Consider the following 16,863-nt stretch of genomic DNA (forward strand, 5'->3'; position numbering starts at 1 on the left):
CTTAGATGCAGCAAGGCAAGCTTGGGATGTAAATAGGATTGGGTAAATCTGCCCTTAAGAGAGCAGATTAGGGAGAGAAATCAAGCGATTGAAGTAGAAACGTTGTAAAAATTGTGTAAATAGTAAATTTAATAAAGATAAAATGTAAAAAGGGTTTATGGAGAGGCCCTCACTATTAGAAGAAAACCTGCTTCAAAATAACAAATTTATATCTAAAATGTATAGTGTCTTACCAGAATGGGAGGTGAAAGACGAGTTAACCAAAGAAACAATGATCAAATGGGCTACTGATCTGGGAAAAACAATACAAGTCGAACAATGGGAACAATTATGGGAAATATCTTGGAAATTTACAGCCTCAGAAGGAATTAAAGAAAATATGGTCAAAATGTTTCACAGATGGTACATGACGCCAGTTAAGATCCACAGAATGTATAAGACGAATAATAACTTATGTTGGAGATGCCAAAAAGAAATAGGAACTTTTATACATATGTGGTGGCATTGTGAAAAGATCAAACCTTTCTGGAATCAAATTTCTGAAGAAATTTTAAAAAATAATAAAATCTAATGTAAAAAAGGGTCCTGAAAATTTTCTATTGGGAATGATAGATGAATGAATAAAAAAAAGAGCAAAAAATATTCCTATATGCTACTGCAGCGGCACAAATATTAATTGTCGCATATTGGAAAAAAACAGGATATACCAAAAATCAATGAATGGCAGGAGAAACTATTTGGATATATAGACCTGGCAAAATTAACTAATGTAATAAGAGGTGGTAGCAAACAAAAATTTGAACAGAATTGGGAGAAAATTGGAAATTATATGAAACAACAATGCCCCGCAATAAAATCCTGGATCCATTTCTAAAGATCGGTACTGGGTGTAAGGATTATAAAATAAAAGGGGAAATGAGTAAAACATAGAATGGTGAGGGAAGCAGCATCTAACAAAATTTAAGGAGATCAAGATGTAGACAAGTGGAAGTATACGAATGGGGAGGATAATTTATTTGTTTTAAAGATTTATGAGATATAATTTGTATATGAATTGTTTTAGTTGAATTAGATTGAGTATTTGTATTAAGGTACTATATCTGTTATGGAAATCTGTTAGGGTTTGATTGTTGTAATTTGATGTGATTTGATTTGATTGGATATGTTTTGATTTGAATCTCAATAAAGTTTATTGAGATTTTGTCATTTGTATGAGCTTGAGTTTGTCATTTGTATGAGCTTTCGTGTGCATGCACGAAGTATCTGAATTTGTATCTGAAGAAGTATGCATGCACACAAAGGCTCATACCAATGACAAACTTAGTTGGTCTCTAAGGTGCTACTGGAAGGATTTATTTATTTATTTATTGTTTCTATTCTTTCTTGCCATGTTTTTCTGATCCGCCACCTTACCATATGCAGAAGTGATTGGCATGAGGGTTCTCTCCAACACAGGCACACTTCTATGCATGCAATTTGCATTCTGAGGTGGTAAAGGCCATTTCTTCTTCTTTGCCCTTGCACTTCACTCTACTCTCTGCCCATCCCCTGTGCATGGACCTTTCCTCCATACAGAAAAGGGATAAGCTGTGTTCAGGTATTTTCCTGAACGTTCGAAGGGTTAAACTGGGGTATGGCATGCACATGCAACTCTTCTCCAATGTTCCTGGTCTGCTCTTCAGAACTTTCTGCAAGTACTGTGAAGTTCCAAGGAAGCTTTTGAAGTGTGTTCAATTAAAAGTGCTTGCAAGCCCCTGGCTTATCAGGGTTTTTGATTGCTGGGACAATTTATAAGTGAATGCACTTAACAACTGACTTCAGACCTAATCATGCAGAGATCTGCATGATCTGTGGATCATGCATACCTGGGGATGTTGGGAGGTGGGGCTTTCATGCAAGCCTCTTTCCCATCTCCAGTTTAACCCTTCACCTGCTCAGGTGAATGCCTGAACAAAGCTATATCCCCCCCAAGAGAAATCCATAATTATATTATAAATGTATACTGTGAGTGAGTATTCCGTTTCATGAAAAAATAAAATTTGATTTATTCTAAGCACATTTGGTGCATCGTAATTAACTCATGTGGTAGGTGATTAGAAAAATGACATTGGCTTTATGGAACGGTGGGTTTTATATTTATTTTCAGAATGATTAATTACCGTATCCACATAAAAACAGCTTTAAAAATGCTTTTGTTGTCTATTTCATCTCTCGCTTGCAATGGCTGATAGCTTATTCAAATAGTACATAGCTTCATCTGGTATAAAAAGAGTGAAGAGAGTTACCAGTAGATTATGTGCATTGATGAGCAAAGCCTAACAGCATGTCGTGCCGTTGCCAAACCTAGCTTAAAATGTTATCTTTCACCTTAGAGTAGTGTATATTTTTTCTATTTTTTTAAAAAATATAAAAGGTAAACATTAAAGGTGAGTGGAAACAAAGAAAGAAAATCCTACTGGATGTGTTTTCAACATTTTTAAAAGGTAAATAAAATTAATCTGAAGCACATTACCTGCTGAAAGTGGACCTCTGGACATGTACACTTTAAATCTTAACATGCAAGTGATATCTGCCAGTTGTCTTTCCAGCTGTGAAGTAAATCTACCAGTAAGTTTATTTCCCTGGGAGTGTTGCAAAATGCGTTGAAAAGTTTTAGTTCTGAGATTTCTGATTAGGATGGTTATTTTAATATCAGGCAGAGTTGAGAAGAGAGTGATCCCTGAGGGAATTGAATAACCTTCTATGCCCACTTGCTTAGCTGTTGGCTTTGCCCAGCATGAAAATAAAACACATAGGATGCATGCTATTTAAAATAGGTATCTATCTTCTCTCCATCCCATTATTCTGGTTTCCTTCTATTAGCAAGTGATTTGCAATGCCATTTCAGCTGTGACAGGTAATAATCCTATTTGCCTGCAGAATTAAATATGAAAAGTACTTTATATAGCTATAGATGGGTCCCAACAGTGGCAAATGGAACGGTGAGTGTTAAGTGCCCCATTTGTTTGGTTTGCGTCACAAACACCACTGGGGAAAGATGCTTAATATTTTGCTTGCCCTTTTAAACCACCAGGAAAATATATTTTGAAAATTACAGCCTTAACAGGGGGGGGGTTCTGTTTTTTAATGAGGAAAACAACTCCGCATACTATAATATGTAACCATTTGAGACATTTTAAGTAACTCAGAAACTTTGATGCAATTATGTTCGCTCATATTTTCAGTGGTAGAACCACACACACACACACACACACACACAACACACACTTTAAATAGAAAGGATTTCTACCCATTCAGCATTTAATTTACATTCTAGCTTCACTCTACCCACCCCACCTCAATTTTCTCCCTCTTATAGAAAGCAGAAGGTGTCTCTGTGATACAAGCCTATACTTTATGAGATAAACAAATGAGTAATTCAGCGTTTGTCATCGGGTGTGTTCCATATACGGACCAAGTCATAATTTTTGAATTGTCTGTTAACAAACACTAAATCAGAACCTCTTGTTTTGAAACAATAGTTGTATTTCATAAGGTATATTTGACACTTCATTATCTTATCTGTGAGAACTCCCTTCTTCTCTGAAACAATATCCCTTCAGTTGAACTTGCAGTAAAAGTCAAGGTCGTAGCAGCTTGAGAATAAAGTTTTATATGGGAATTACCTGCCTTGCTATGGAGAATACAAGTAAATCAAATGTGCTGATAGGATATCTAAGTCTACAGCTCCTTGCCTTGTGTTTTATTTGAATCCAGTTGAGAAGAATTTGTACTGCACCTTTTTATAACTCTATCCACCTTGGTGAGTCTTTCTACAGAAAGTTTTCTACTAGAGCTAAACCTATTGATATAGTGGGGGGAGGGGTTGATATATGTGACTGAAATGAGGAAACACTTTCCCACATTTTGTGCATTGCTATTTCTAGTGGGATATCATAGACATTCTCAAATAAATCTAACTTGCTTTTTTGGTTGATTACTGCCTTTGCAGTTTGAATTTATCAGTTGGTTCCTCCATCCAGCCTTTCATTTTGCTATAGAACAAATATTCATGGAAATTGAGAAGGCAAGAATTGATGTTGTTTTGTTTCATCTGAATAAAAAAGACTTGCAGAGAGATGTTGCTGTTTATAGATATCATACCTAACACTTGCAAGATGTTTTCCATGAATAAATCCATTGCAACTAATGAAATATTTGATATGACTAGATAAGTTTCAGTACATTAAGGACAGAAATCTTTAATTCATAAGTTTTATAATTGCTTTCTAAAATGTTGCCAGTAGGCAAAGCCTGTGTGTTCTGCTAATCTTTGCTTTAAGGTATAATTTGCCAATAGTCTAATGTTGTTGGCATTTATCATGTTAAAAAGGTTTTCTGTTTCTACTTACAGAATGTCTCTGGATTGATTGATGGGAGCAATCTAGTTTTTACAGCATGCTGAAACTATTTAAAACTTTTTTTAAAAAAAATGATGATCCCTTTCTAGAGTGGTATAAAATGCTTTAAGCACTATGGCCACAGTCCAACAGCAGCTTGAACATGCCTATTGAACTTCTGTGACTTCACTGTCCATTGGATTGTGGCCTAAGGCTACCGGTACAAGTCACATCTGAAACTTAATGGCAATATTCCCATTTATTAGAAGTGATGAGTTAAGGTTACATTTATAGTTCAAGTGGCTACCTAGGAGGAACTCTAGTTCACTATGGATCAACCATTCCAATATACAACAAGGTAATATAATTAGCTCTTGCAGTTTCATCAACTATATTCCTTGCTTGCAGAAGAGTTTTTGCCCCTTCAATACATTGGCCACCTGCTTCCACCACCGCAGACCCACAACCTCTTAGCTCCTGTGCTTATGTTCAGATGAGCTAGTGTTTCTCTTGGCTTTAGGCATCATAAAGGGGTAATGGCTACTTATGCTGCGTAACAAAAATGGCATACCATCTGAAGATAAATATCCTAAACAATAATGAGATAAAACATCATCTTTCTCTCAACTTGTTCAAACAAAATTAAAAAAAAATCAATCCAGTAGCACCTTAGAGACCAACTAAGTTTGTCATTGGTAAGAGCTTTCATGTGCATGCAACTTGTTCAGTACAGTAATTGTTCCTTGTGGCCAGATTTTTACTTGTTAATCCCTTCCACATCCTGAAGACCTTGTATATTCCAAGCCCCACAGTGCCCTCAAGTGTTTGTGTAAACTTTTCTCATGGCATTTTCTGTGGGTTTTTATGATCCAGAGACATGTTTTCAACCTTAATTATCTACCCAATCTTAACTTGCCCTCAATAATCATCTAGCAAGCATGGTTCATAAATTTGCCGAGAGTTCCTTAGAAAACATTTTACCTGCAGAATGCATTATCTTTTATTGAGCCCCATAAAGAGGCAATTCTTCTGTAGTGTAGAGTTTTGATGACACAGTAGTTTTCTTGCCTGTTTTCACCCCCTCCCTGTCCATTGGCCTACTGCATACACTTAGCTGCTGTTATGCTTGTCTGAAAAATCCAGAATAAAGAGAAGAGCCCTTGACCTTCATTAATTGATCACCCTGCATTTAAAATGTTAGGTTTCGAAGAAGGTGCTTAGTGAAATTTCTCTTTGGTTATATTTCTGATCTTCTCTACCAGATCCTCGCCCACTTTACTCTAGCTTTGCTTTTTCTCTGTGTGATTGGTGAGCTGTACCTTGCCTCTGATCATACAGACTTCACAAAAATGTAAAAACCACAGATCATTCATGTTTCCTCGAGAAGCATAGACATGTGTCAGAGAGAAGTTCTACAATGGCAAACAACTTTGTAGCTGTGTCCACCTTTTTGAGGATTCATTTTTACCTCTCTGAAACCTAATTGAGATGTTTAATTACACAACCCATTCTCAACCTGATTATGCCACTAGCACTGCCACCAATAATGAATAAGCAATACAAGTAGACAAAAGTAAGTGGAATAAGAGAGGGAGGAGAGGTAAAGGAATAGGCATAGGAATGCTCTCTTGATCTTCCTTACCCTTTGGGAATTCTCCCTTTACTTTTCTGAATCACACTCTTTCTCTTTGCTTTTACCATTGGAAACAAATAGCCAGTATTGTGGAACTAAAATGGTGCTACACAAGATGCTTCTGCCTTTCTCCCTTGTCACGTTATACGTGCCATCTTCTTTCCAATTAAGATCCAGCTCTCTGTATGTAAATGGCAAGAAGTCATCTCAGCCTTTGAATATGCAGTGAAAGAGCACATCTTTCCAGTAATTCCAGTCCATGTTGCTGAACCAGAGTTGCCCCATGGCTACTTTTCATAGTTATGCCCTGATTCTGGCTGCTGTTCTGCGCCATTAGCTGGCTATGTATTTAGCCTTAGAGGGTTCAGCTACACATTACATGTCCATGTTTGTAGAAGGGGAAAAGGCTGTTTCCTTGCTGCAAAGCAACACTGTGAAGAGGAGTAGGAAAACAGTGGGGTTGGGTTGCTTAAGGCTTCCCCACCCTACCACTTGATTTGCATAATTAGCAAAACATGCCTAATGTGCAAATTAGGCCACCTGGATTTCGGGGACTGGAATATAGCAGCTATATCCTGACTACAGATGTGGTAATGATGGGCTTAATGTGTCTTCAGTAACTACAAAGCTACCCTCACCCCGTTCTTGAAGTGTCACTCAAAGGGGAATGAGGAATTGTCATTCACCAGATGTTGCTAGACCATTGGCCATCCTGGCTGGAGCTGATGGGAGTTGGAATCCAAAAACATCTGGGGGTGATGGGTTCTCCACTTCTGCAGTAAGCACTTAAGGGGATGCTGTGGTGCTGTTTTCTGAATTTAGTCCATGGCTCATTGATTCACAGACATTGCTTCAAAATTTTCTTCTCCTTTTTAGTATACCAGAAGAGAAGAACCAGATGATACAGCAAAAGGGAAGTGCATGTTAGTTCAAATAAATAGGATGCTGAGGTTGGGATGGGGAGGATAAGAACAACTTGGGGGTGACTGTGAAACACTGAAAGGGTGGGTTTTAGGATCCTTAGCCCCCCACCAATTACAGAAGACACAGTAAAGAATGTGTTCCAGAAGAAGACAACTACCATTCATAAGGAGTCCTAAATCACACCTGCAAATTAACAACACTGATTAGCTTTTTACTTTGATTCTTACTCCCATGTAAATATGAAAGCAAAAAAATGAATACCATAACACATATTTATATTTTTATCGGGGAAATAGTGAGAATTTATAAAACTTGCCAAATGTTGCATATTTGCATAGAGTTATATTAGTCTGTTTTTGTGCATGCTTCTGGGGAAACAGCTGTATTTACTGTATCTCTGACACTAAATATTTCAAACTTCAGTGCTCTCTTAAGCAAGGAATATGCTTGAGGAATTCTAATGGCTGCTCAAAGCTTTGAATTGTTTTCTTATTACATTTTATTTCCTAAGTAAACCATTTAAGAATGAAACAGATAATTATACTTTTTATACATATTTACTTGATTTTCAGTGAAAGAAGGACTGGCCAGATATTTGCTCTTGCATATTTTATAATGCCTTGCAGATGTGTGTATTCTTTTGATCGTTCTACAGTAGGAATGATCCTTCTACAATAGGAATGACTGGTCATGATAGCAGAACCAATACATTGTATCATTGACAGTCAAGTGCCTTGTGGCCCATTTGGCCTCACCATGAGGAGGAGGAGGTTGCATCATGGTGACTTTGCCACGCTTCATTTTTTTGTTTTACGTTTTAATGCAAATTAACTAAAGGGGGAGAGAGATAAAGTCCTGTCAGCTCACATTAGCTATACAATCTGCACATCTTTCTTAGATTATACGTACAGATCAATTTTTTTCCATCCAGTGCCTGAGTAGACAACTAAGCAAACTGGTGTTTGTCACATGTAGCAAGGGCTATGTCGCATATTAAAACATCTTAATACTGTGTCTTAAATGAGGACACAACAAGTGAAGTTACAAGGAAAACCAAAAGACATTGTCATGGGTTTAGTCTAAAGAAACAGAAAACAAGTGTCAGATATGTTGACAGAAGACTATAGTCCTGGACTTTCTTACCTGGAAATAAGGATGGTAGAATGAAGGAATGCACAACATACATTTAAAGCAGGCTCTTTTGAGAGGAGAAGTTGTGCTTTAAATGGGTGGTGCAGATATGGCCTTAGAAGTCAGGATAAACAATGGATTAGCAAGTAGCATCTTCATAATTTTCCTAAATATACGGGGATCCAAAAATCTACTTTAGGTGCACCAAAGGGATCACAGAAGATTTTGGATACTTGTTTTTTCCTTTGGACACCAGATAAACAAAGATCATATCTCATTTCAGAACCTGCTTTTGCTTCCTTCTGTTTCAAAGGCAACACACCACGAGACATGGACAGCTCCTGTTTGAAAAGCACAAGTGCAGATCTTCCCTGGAAATGCAGAGCTAGTTGTATTTCCAACCAAGGGAAATAAATATAAAAATGTTGTTACCAGCTGTCTACAAACAGCACAATAATCTTCCCTGGCAGTTGTTAAAGAAAAGTAGGCTGGATATGCTGTAAAGTGAACATACTCGTGATGGTAGCATTTTGCTGCAGGACAGATGATTTTGTTGTGTTGAATGATCATTGGGGTACTTCCAGTGCTTGCTTCTGGAACCTACATATATGCAGTGATCTTTGTTTCAGCAGCTACTGTACTTTAAAAGAATGAATTGAGCTGTTCTTTGTAATGAGATGTGCATTATCTTCATGCCATTAAACTTAACACGAGCAGAGTAAGAACCCGCATATCTGCTAAGTTTTAATAACATAGTACAAACACTACCTGAGTTGCAGATATAATTAAGATGTCTCCTTTCCCCCTCATTGTCTTTCTTCTTCTTTTTGCTAATATGAAGGAAGAAAACCTAAGTGTAAAGAGCAAGTGACATACTGCAGAGGAAGTCTCCTTAATATTCATTTCCCCATTCTTCTTTCCTTTTCATTTTAAAGCAACAGAAATGGAAGAGGGAAGTCAAAGTGGCATAGCTGCTAACAACTACAGAAAAGAATGTGTTTTGACTGATAATGACCTCAGCAACAGACATTACCATAGGATCAGTAAATCTAATTGCAGGCTCATCTCTCCTTAGGACATAACACTTTCAAGACTCCTCTGCTGGCATTATAGGACTTGATCATTCTTACATGACAAATAAACAGAATGCCTCTCCTTATTTGTGGCGGAGATCAAAGTTTTAGAACACAATATAGGAAATGGATCTTTCAGCATCTTCCCCTTGCCAGCCTGTATGTGATAGATATTTATTTTCCTCTCAAGATAGCAGTTCTGTAAAAGATTTCATTGCTCCCATGATAAAGAATACTTAAGGTGATGTGTTAAAACATGGAGATTTGCACATGCAGCCTTGTATTATTCCCTTAAAAAAGAAAAATTCCACACATCACAACTAGATTTTGTTGTTAATAGTATTCAAAGCTCTGTATACATTATATTTTCAAGGTTCTACATCAGAAGCTTTTAACCATCACATTCCTTCCCTCACTTACTTTCTTTTCCTACCTTTCCATTTGAGAGTGACCTTCCATTTACAACACAGTATTTGTTTTCATTTTACAGACACTGGGCAATGTTCTGTAATGGCTGAGAAAGGTATTTGATTTTTTATGTAATGGAAGATAAAATATATCTTTATTACTACTCCTTGGAGTAGATTTAGCTGTTCACCAGTTTGAGATGTGTATGTCAGAAGGTAATCCAAGATCAGACTAACATAGGATTAAACACATGTATCCATTCATTCGTACACAAAGCATGTACTGTAGCTGACAGTATTTAGCTAGTTTTAAATTGTCTTCAACCAACTCAAGCAACTGTGTAACATTTTTCATTTTGCTGCTTGAGGTGGAATGGCAATTGCTGCACTGCCGCCGCCGCCACAACCATACCTGTTGCTGCCACTCCTGCCTGACACATCTGCGATTGGCGGAGAAGAAGTGCCACTATTGCCGCCAATTTCAGGCAGGATCGTGCCGATTTGGGATGAGATCTTGCCCCAAATAGATGTGGGATGTGATCTTGCTCAAAATTAGTGCCAGTGGCTGTGGTGCTTCTCTGTCACTGGCAGAGGACAGGTGTGCTGCATCAGGAGCTTCTGCTGCCCAAGGCAGTGGCCTCACCCTGCTTAATAGCTGGGCCCACTCTTTTCATTTTCACATAAATTCGGAATAAGAGTTGATTCCAAAATGGTGCTGGTCAGGTAAAATCTAGTGTACATTCTTCCTGCAGTGCAGTGGTTTGTCTGATTTCCCCAGGGTTCTAACTTCCCATCTTCAAGGATGCAGAGGATATATATACTGTACTGGAAGAAGGTTTGGACCTCAGAACCAGTCTTTGATGTACCCACCTTCTCTGAAGCGCCATCACCCGAGGAACCAGTTTCTCTCTGCTCTGAAGCATTGGATTACTTTCTTCAAACTCTGACAACCCCAGATCATAGGTTATAATAGAACCTCTCCGCCAGCCATGTTACTGGAGTCAATGGCTCTTAAAATAAGCCAGGCCTCTTAAGAGAAAAGTCTCCACTCATTAAGGTTGGGGCAAGATGGAATCCTGCTTAAGGCTCCATAAGGACTTTCTGGTTGCTAGAGTAACATTCAAGCCTTCCTTGTCTAACTTGAGCCTATGCATCACTTGGAGCTATCCAGAGTGCAAGCTGTTTTACTCACTTGCTTTTACATCTGTTTTGCCTGGTGCTTCTTATCTGGCCCTATCCTCTTAATTATGTGACTTTGACCTGTTGGAACCTGACCGCCATTTGACCTGACTTTGCTTACTGGATCCCGAACTGTGATTAGCAGTCCATTGACCTTGCATCACTTGGATCTGTGCCTGTCACCTACCCCAAGATGTTCCCTTTCCAAAACAAGGAGAGGCTGTCATAGCATGAAGTCATTGCTCCTGCTAAGAAGAAGAAGAAAGTCCTGGAGTTGTGCTTCCTTGTGTTCCCTCTCCACTACACCACTGCCAAGGAGCAAGTCAGCAGCAAAGGACAAGCCAGGAGATCAAACCAAGAAACAGGCCAAAAGTCAGGACTAAAGAATAATGAAAGATTCAGGAACCAGAGCTTCAGCCTTGAAATTTGGTACTTCAAGCCATGTTGCCTCTCATAACTATTCCTGGCTGACCCAAGACTACTGGGACCTGTTGGTGAGCCACGACCCACTCTTCTGGAATCGTTGGCATCTGTGGAGTAGAACAGTTCATCTGTTACCTGCGATAGTTGCTGGAATGATATAGAAGTGCAGTGTATGGCAGCAAGACCAAGGACTCTTCCTCACAACTTGCCCTGTATTCTGCACTAAGAAATTGCCCTATTTTATAAAGTTTCTTTGTTCTCCCTTGTTTACCATGGGCAGAAGAAAGGAGAATGGATTGTCTTTGGGGGGGATTTGTTTTGGGAATCAGACAAAACAGGAATTGTTGCCTCAGGTTGCTTAGGCAACACTCTTTAAGCCTGACATCAAACAGCTTGAAGTCCAACATTTTTTTTACAATGAAGTCATTTGGATTATGCCATTACATTCATATAACCTGGTGTGACAAACTCTGCACCAGACAATAAGGAATACAGCCTTTGTGCTGCTGGTGTGAGCCAACATGGCTTGTATCCACTATTTGAAGCCACTATTATGAAACACAGTGTGGTATCACTCAAAGTTGTCACGTAGAATTAAATGGTTGAGTAGGGAAGAGCAGTATAGTCAACTCACTTGACATGCTGTCATGGGAAATCTTGTTGTGTGTTAGCATGCACAATGTGATGGATAGTTGAAAGTTACCTGGCCTATCAGTGGTATTGAAATGGGAGAGTGTTGCTATAGCCATATCAATGCAAGGTACTATATGATTCTTTCACATCTTTGAATATAATGAAGTATCCTCGTGGTATTGATTTTATAGAAATTGTGATATCCGTGTGATACTAATTTTATAGGAATTGTTGTGACCATGAAACAACCGAACAAAAATGGCTTATTTGTTCCTTCAATACCATTTTAAAAAATATTACTTTTTATTATTAGAACAGAAAGCCTTTTTTAAACTTAACTTTTTTCTTAGGGGCTTACTTAAAGCTTTAGGCATTAAAGCAGTGGTGGATAATATCACGGAGTGGAAGCCTTTTTGAATCAATAACCTTTTGGAACAGGAGACCTCCATTATCTGCTGCTAACTGTCCATCACTTTCAAAGGCATCCATTATGGCTGTGTAAGTATACTGCAGTAATGCAGCTGAAGTCATTTTGAGTGACTGTCTTTCAGGCCTGCCAGTGAAGTGCAAATCAGGCAAGGAAGTGTTTGCTGTCTTCACTCTGCCTTTAAACCATTTGTGGCAGGGGTCTTGAGAGAAATGTTGGTCCCTAAAGAAAATTAAAACTCATTGGTTTTTACTTGCCCTGAAATAATATGTAGTGCTCACCAGTGATAGCTTCAAATACAGAATAATCCAGTTCCCAGTTAGGAGTATTCCATACTCTAAAAAACAGTCTTCTGTTTCTAGTGTATCTGAAGAAGTGTGCATGCACACGAAAGCTCATACCAAAATATAAACTTAGTTGGTCTTTAAGGTGCTACTGAAGGAATTTTTTATTTTGCTTATACTCTAAAAAAGAAGAAGCAAACTTTGATAAAAGGAAATAACATAATTAACTTGCAAGCTATTTCTGTATCTGATCTGATCCAACAAAACATTTTGTTTTGTTTTTAATATATGTCCCATCTTTCCTCCAACATGTCCAAAGTGGCATACATGGTTTTATCCCAGTTTTATTTTCACAATCCTGTGAGGTAAGCTAGACTGAGGGATGGGGCCTGTTCCAAGGTCACCTAGGGAACTTTGGCACTGAGTAAGGATTTGAACCTGAGTCTCCACAGTCCTAATTAAATGGTCTAACCATTACAATCAGATACATATTTAGGGTAACACTACTGGTTCAGTCACACTGGGCGCAGAGCCTGGGGGGGCATTGGTTTTGGGAATTTTGGAATTTTGGCATTGCATAGGGTGCTGCTGAAATTTAAGACCTCGAAACCTCCCACTGCTACAGTGCACGGTCTCTCTGCAAGTGACCAGGCAGGGAGCAGGGAATTACAACTGCCTCAAATTTGATGACTTCTCGTGTTTCTGTAGTTGTAAAGTAATTGTAAGAGCCAGATGTTAAAAGGTGGTGCTAATTTCTTCCTGCAGTTCATTAAACTTTGCATTGGGAACAAACAGCTGTTGTAATATTCTCCAGCACCAAATTGCAATTGTACCATACTGCAGATAACCCTGGAGGTGACATTTCCATCTACTAATACAAGCACCAGCAGTACCAGTGGCATGGTATTTTTAAACTGGAGGCATGCTAATACTGCAAAAGCTTTCAGTGGCCCCACTATACCAGCATTTGAAGACAACTCCAGCAAAAGGGTTGTGCACTTTAGTTAATAGCCATTGAATGTCTTCATGCCCATCCGTTTTCTCTCGTATCTTTTTTTACTCAGTTATTACTTGCTATTAGGACACCTTGTGCCAAATTGTAAGGTGTATGGAAAGAAATCTCTTCCTTTCATATATTTCAAAGTTGCTACCTGTTGTTTTTATTGAATGCCCCCCTGGTTCTAATAATGATGCCAAATAGTAAGAAACACTTACTGGTTTCTATCCAAACTCGTCGTGTTTTAATTTACTTCTTACCATCTCACTTTACCAGTCAATCGATCAGTCAATCCTCTTTTCTCTTGCTAGCCTTTTTAAATGCAGAGTCAGTCCTGCAAAAAGGCTGCCTGTTGGAGTATACTTATTTTCCCCTTTCCCCTTTTTCTCCATCTGTCTGTCTGTCTGTGAGTGTGAGTGTTCCTTTGCTAAATTATCAAAAGTCTTCTGGAGATCGTAAAGCCCTCTTAGATACACTGTGCTGAATTTTTCCTTCCCCACATTTGTCAAACATTTTTCTGTTAGCTGTAGCTGCTGAAGGTAGTGACTGTAAGCCAGTTTGTTTCTATTCATCTGACCGCATTCTGTTTTTTGCTTGTTTTTTCTAAAGCTGTCACTCCTACTAACCTTGTGTGTGACTTCAGAAGGAAATATGAAATTCTTCTAGCACAAGGTCCTTTGAATTGCAGGAATCATTCTCTTCAAACCGATCTCTGTAACTGGTTTGGTATTCAGATAGTGATGCCTTCAGAACTCCAGAATATTTTGAAAAATACTCTGTTTGTGCCAGTGACACTCTACATTTCTCTCTCTCTCTTCATGCTCAGTTTTAATGTCCTTTCATTCTATGAGATTGTTATAATATCAATAAGAGCCAGCTACTGTAACTCTGCTAATGAAAGGGTTTAATGCAGATTTACTGCATATTTTAATAGTAGTGTATTCTCCATAGGTATAGCACTATAAATCAGTCACGCCTTGGTTAGTTCTTTCTTAAAAAGGAAATTCTCCAATACTTTCCTCTTACCAGTGCAAATAAAACAGCAGATTCATAGAAATTGCTGTGTCATCAATTTGAAGGCAAAGTTGCCTCAGTGTCCTTTTTGCACCTTGAACAGATATTGGTAAATGTTTTCAATGAAGGCCAAAATCATTCATTTCTATGGGAGCTGTAGGAATGACCTTCTGCCTTCTGAAAATTGCAAATGATTTTTGAAGGGGGAGGGGACACCCAAAGCTTATAGTTGGCTTATTCTTATCCAGCAAAGCATGTATACATGGATTTGCTCAAACTTGAAGGTTGCTTTCTTCAGCACTATTCAGATACTCAATTATATGCAGAATGTAGGCCAATGAATGCAATGTACTCAACACTACGAATATCCACGGGATATTTTTATTCAGTTCAATTTGTGGGAGCAATGAATGCAAAGTGTGAAAAATGCCTACTATTTCAATAGCTAGAAGTTACAATAAAGCTTGTTTAAAGATTTGCTCAGCATTTCAGAATACCAAATACATAAAATCCATTCGATTCCACCATAAAAAGTTTTATAGCAAAATCTCTGAAATCTACATTTGATGAGAGAGAATTGTAATTAAACTGAGCTTACAGATGCTATATTCCAAGTCTGATACACATGTTGAGAAAGAGGCAGCTATGCAAATAAAACTCTGGGCCACAAACACTGACTTGCTCACTGAAATTCCTAGTCCTTTGCAGTGATCCAGCATTCTGTACTATTCAAAGCACACCCAGGAATTCACAAGAGTAGCAGCTTCCTACTTTTCTGCAGTGTCTGGTGGGGCAAAATGTTCTAAGATTAATATGTTCGGTTTGAGAGGATGGCTGCTAAGGGGTGAAAGATTAATGAAAGTCCGTTTCCATCCTTATCTTTCTTTGTCATTCATCTAGTATAATCATTCCATTATGAAGTTCATAATGGGTTTCCTACTGGTTAGGTATATTTTTTTCAAATGTGACTTTAAGACAGCAAGTGTTTGTCGGTCCAGTCACTACTTTTCTTTTAATTTCTTTTGAGTGTAATAACAGTTCACATCTATGGTCAGGTTGCAGGACTGTGAAAATTTATATAGAACTAAAAGAAAGCTTTTGTATTCTTCTAATGTAAACTAATACTGGATTTCAGAGAGAAGCATGAAAGATATAAAAACAGAGGGCTGGATCCAACAAAGTCATTTCATGAGCAGAATGACTTCTGCTCACACAGCGGAATTTCCTTTCCCTCTCCTCCCTCTGTGAATCCATTAAACCTGCTTTGGGGGGGTTGCAGGAACCCCCATAGCAGATTTTTTTGGGGGGATACTAGTGGTACATGGGGTGAGGAAAGAGAACTGAAGTCCCATTGTGTGTGTGGAAGTTGTTTCACTAATGTAGTGACATTGTTGAATACAGCCCAGAGATACAACTTCCTAGATTTTTTAGAAGTGGCATTCCTTCTTACAATCAGTATTATATATGGGGAAATGTTCGTTTACTACTGGAGCTGATGTGGTGGCTTGTTTCTACATACAAGAAATAGGTGGGGTTGCTGTCCTCTGTTCAAAACACACAGATGTGTAGTACATAATTTTTAGACCATATAAAAGAGAAAAGGCATGCATATATGGGTGTAGTATTCCCAGAGATAATGAGTACTGTCATTTATAACATTTAATCTTCTAGATATCCCTCTTCACTGACAAGCGTAACCTTTATGTCGACTTCTGGATGGACTGCCAGTTAAGAGAGAATTTAAGAAACAAAGCAATCACAATTTAACTATTAGCATTTTAGGTGTCATTATTAAAATACTGATTTAACGTTCTGCTGGGTCTGTGCAGACTGGTTAAAATATTGTCTTGACATGGGAGGAAATCCCCAAATTTTCAAGTTGTTATTTTTCTTCAATGATATGACTTTCATCCAAATACATCTTTTCCAGCTTTTATTTATTTATTTAATAACATTTTTGTGTGTATATAAACATGCATTTAACTTTATTCCATTTTGCAATTCCAATCCACTTCAGAGGCAATGAAAACAACACAGATAGCCATTAAAGTGTGGATTAATCAGTAATCTTTGTAATGATGCAGCCAGCTTGTTGAAGATGTAATAGAATCTCAGTCCAATTATTGCATCATTCCACAGCTTTATAAGACAAAATATCAGCCTAACATGAAATCATAGAGCTTAACTAGATCACTGGAGCTGAATTGTAATGTGTGAGAAAAGAACCAGACATTAATATGGGACAGTGTTCTCTCAGTGTTCTCTGGAGGAATCTTGCCATCTTAATTTCTAGCCTCATTTTTTAAAGTATTAATTTAATCAAAACATTTAATATCAGCTTACAATGTTGTTGTTGTTT

The 16,863-nt window shown here is 38.0% G+C and overlaps 1 protein-coding gene across 1 annotated transcript in view; it reads left to right on the forward strand.

Annotated features, from left to right (window-relative positions):
• Positions 1-16,863, forward strand: part of THSD7B (thrombospondin type 1 domain containing 7B) — a 216,094-nt gene that overhangs the window by 88,361 nt on the left and 110,870 nt on the right. The gene's annotated exons all lie outside the window — the stretch shown is intronic.

This window comes from Zootoca vivipara, chromosome 1 (assembly GCF_963506605.1).
Source record: "Zootoca vivipara chromosome 1, rZooViv1.1, whole genome shotgun sequence".
Taxonomy (NCBI): Eukaryota; Metazoa; Chordata; class Lepidosauria; order Squamata; family Lacertidae; genus Zootoca; species Zootoca vivipara.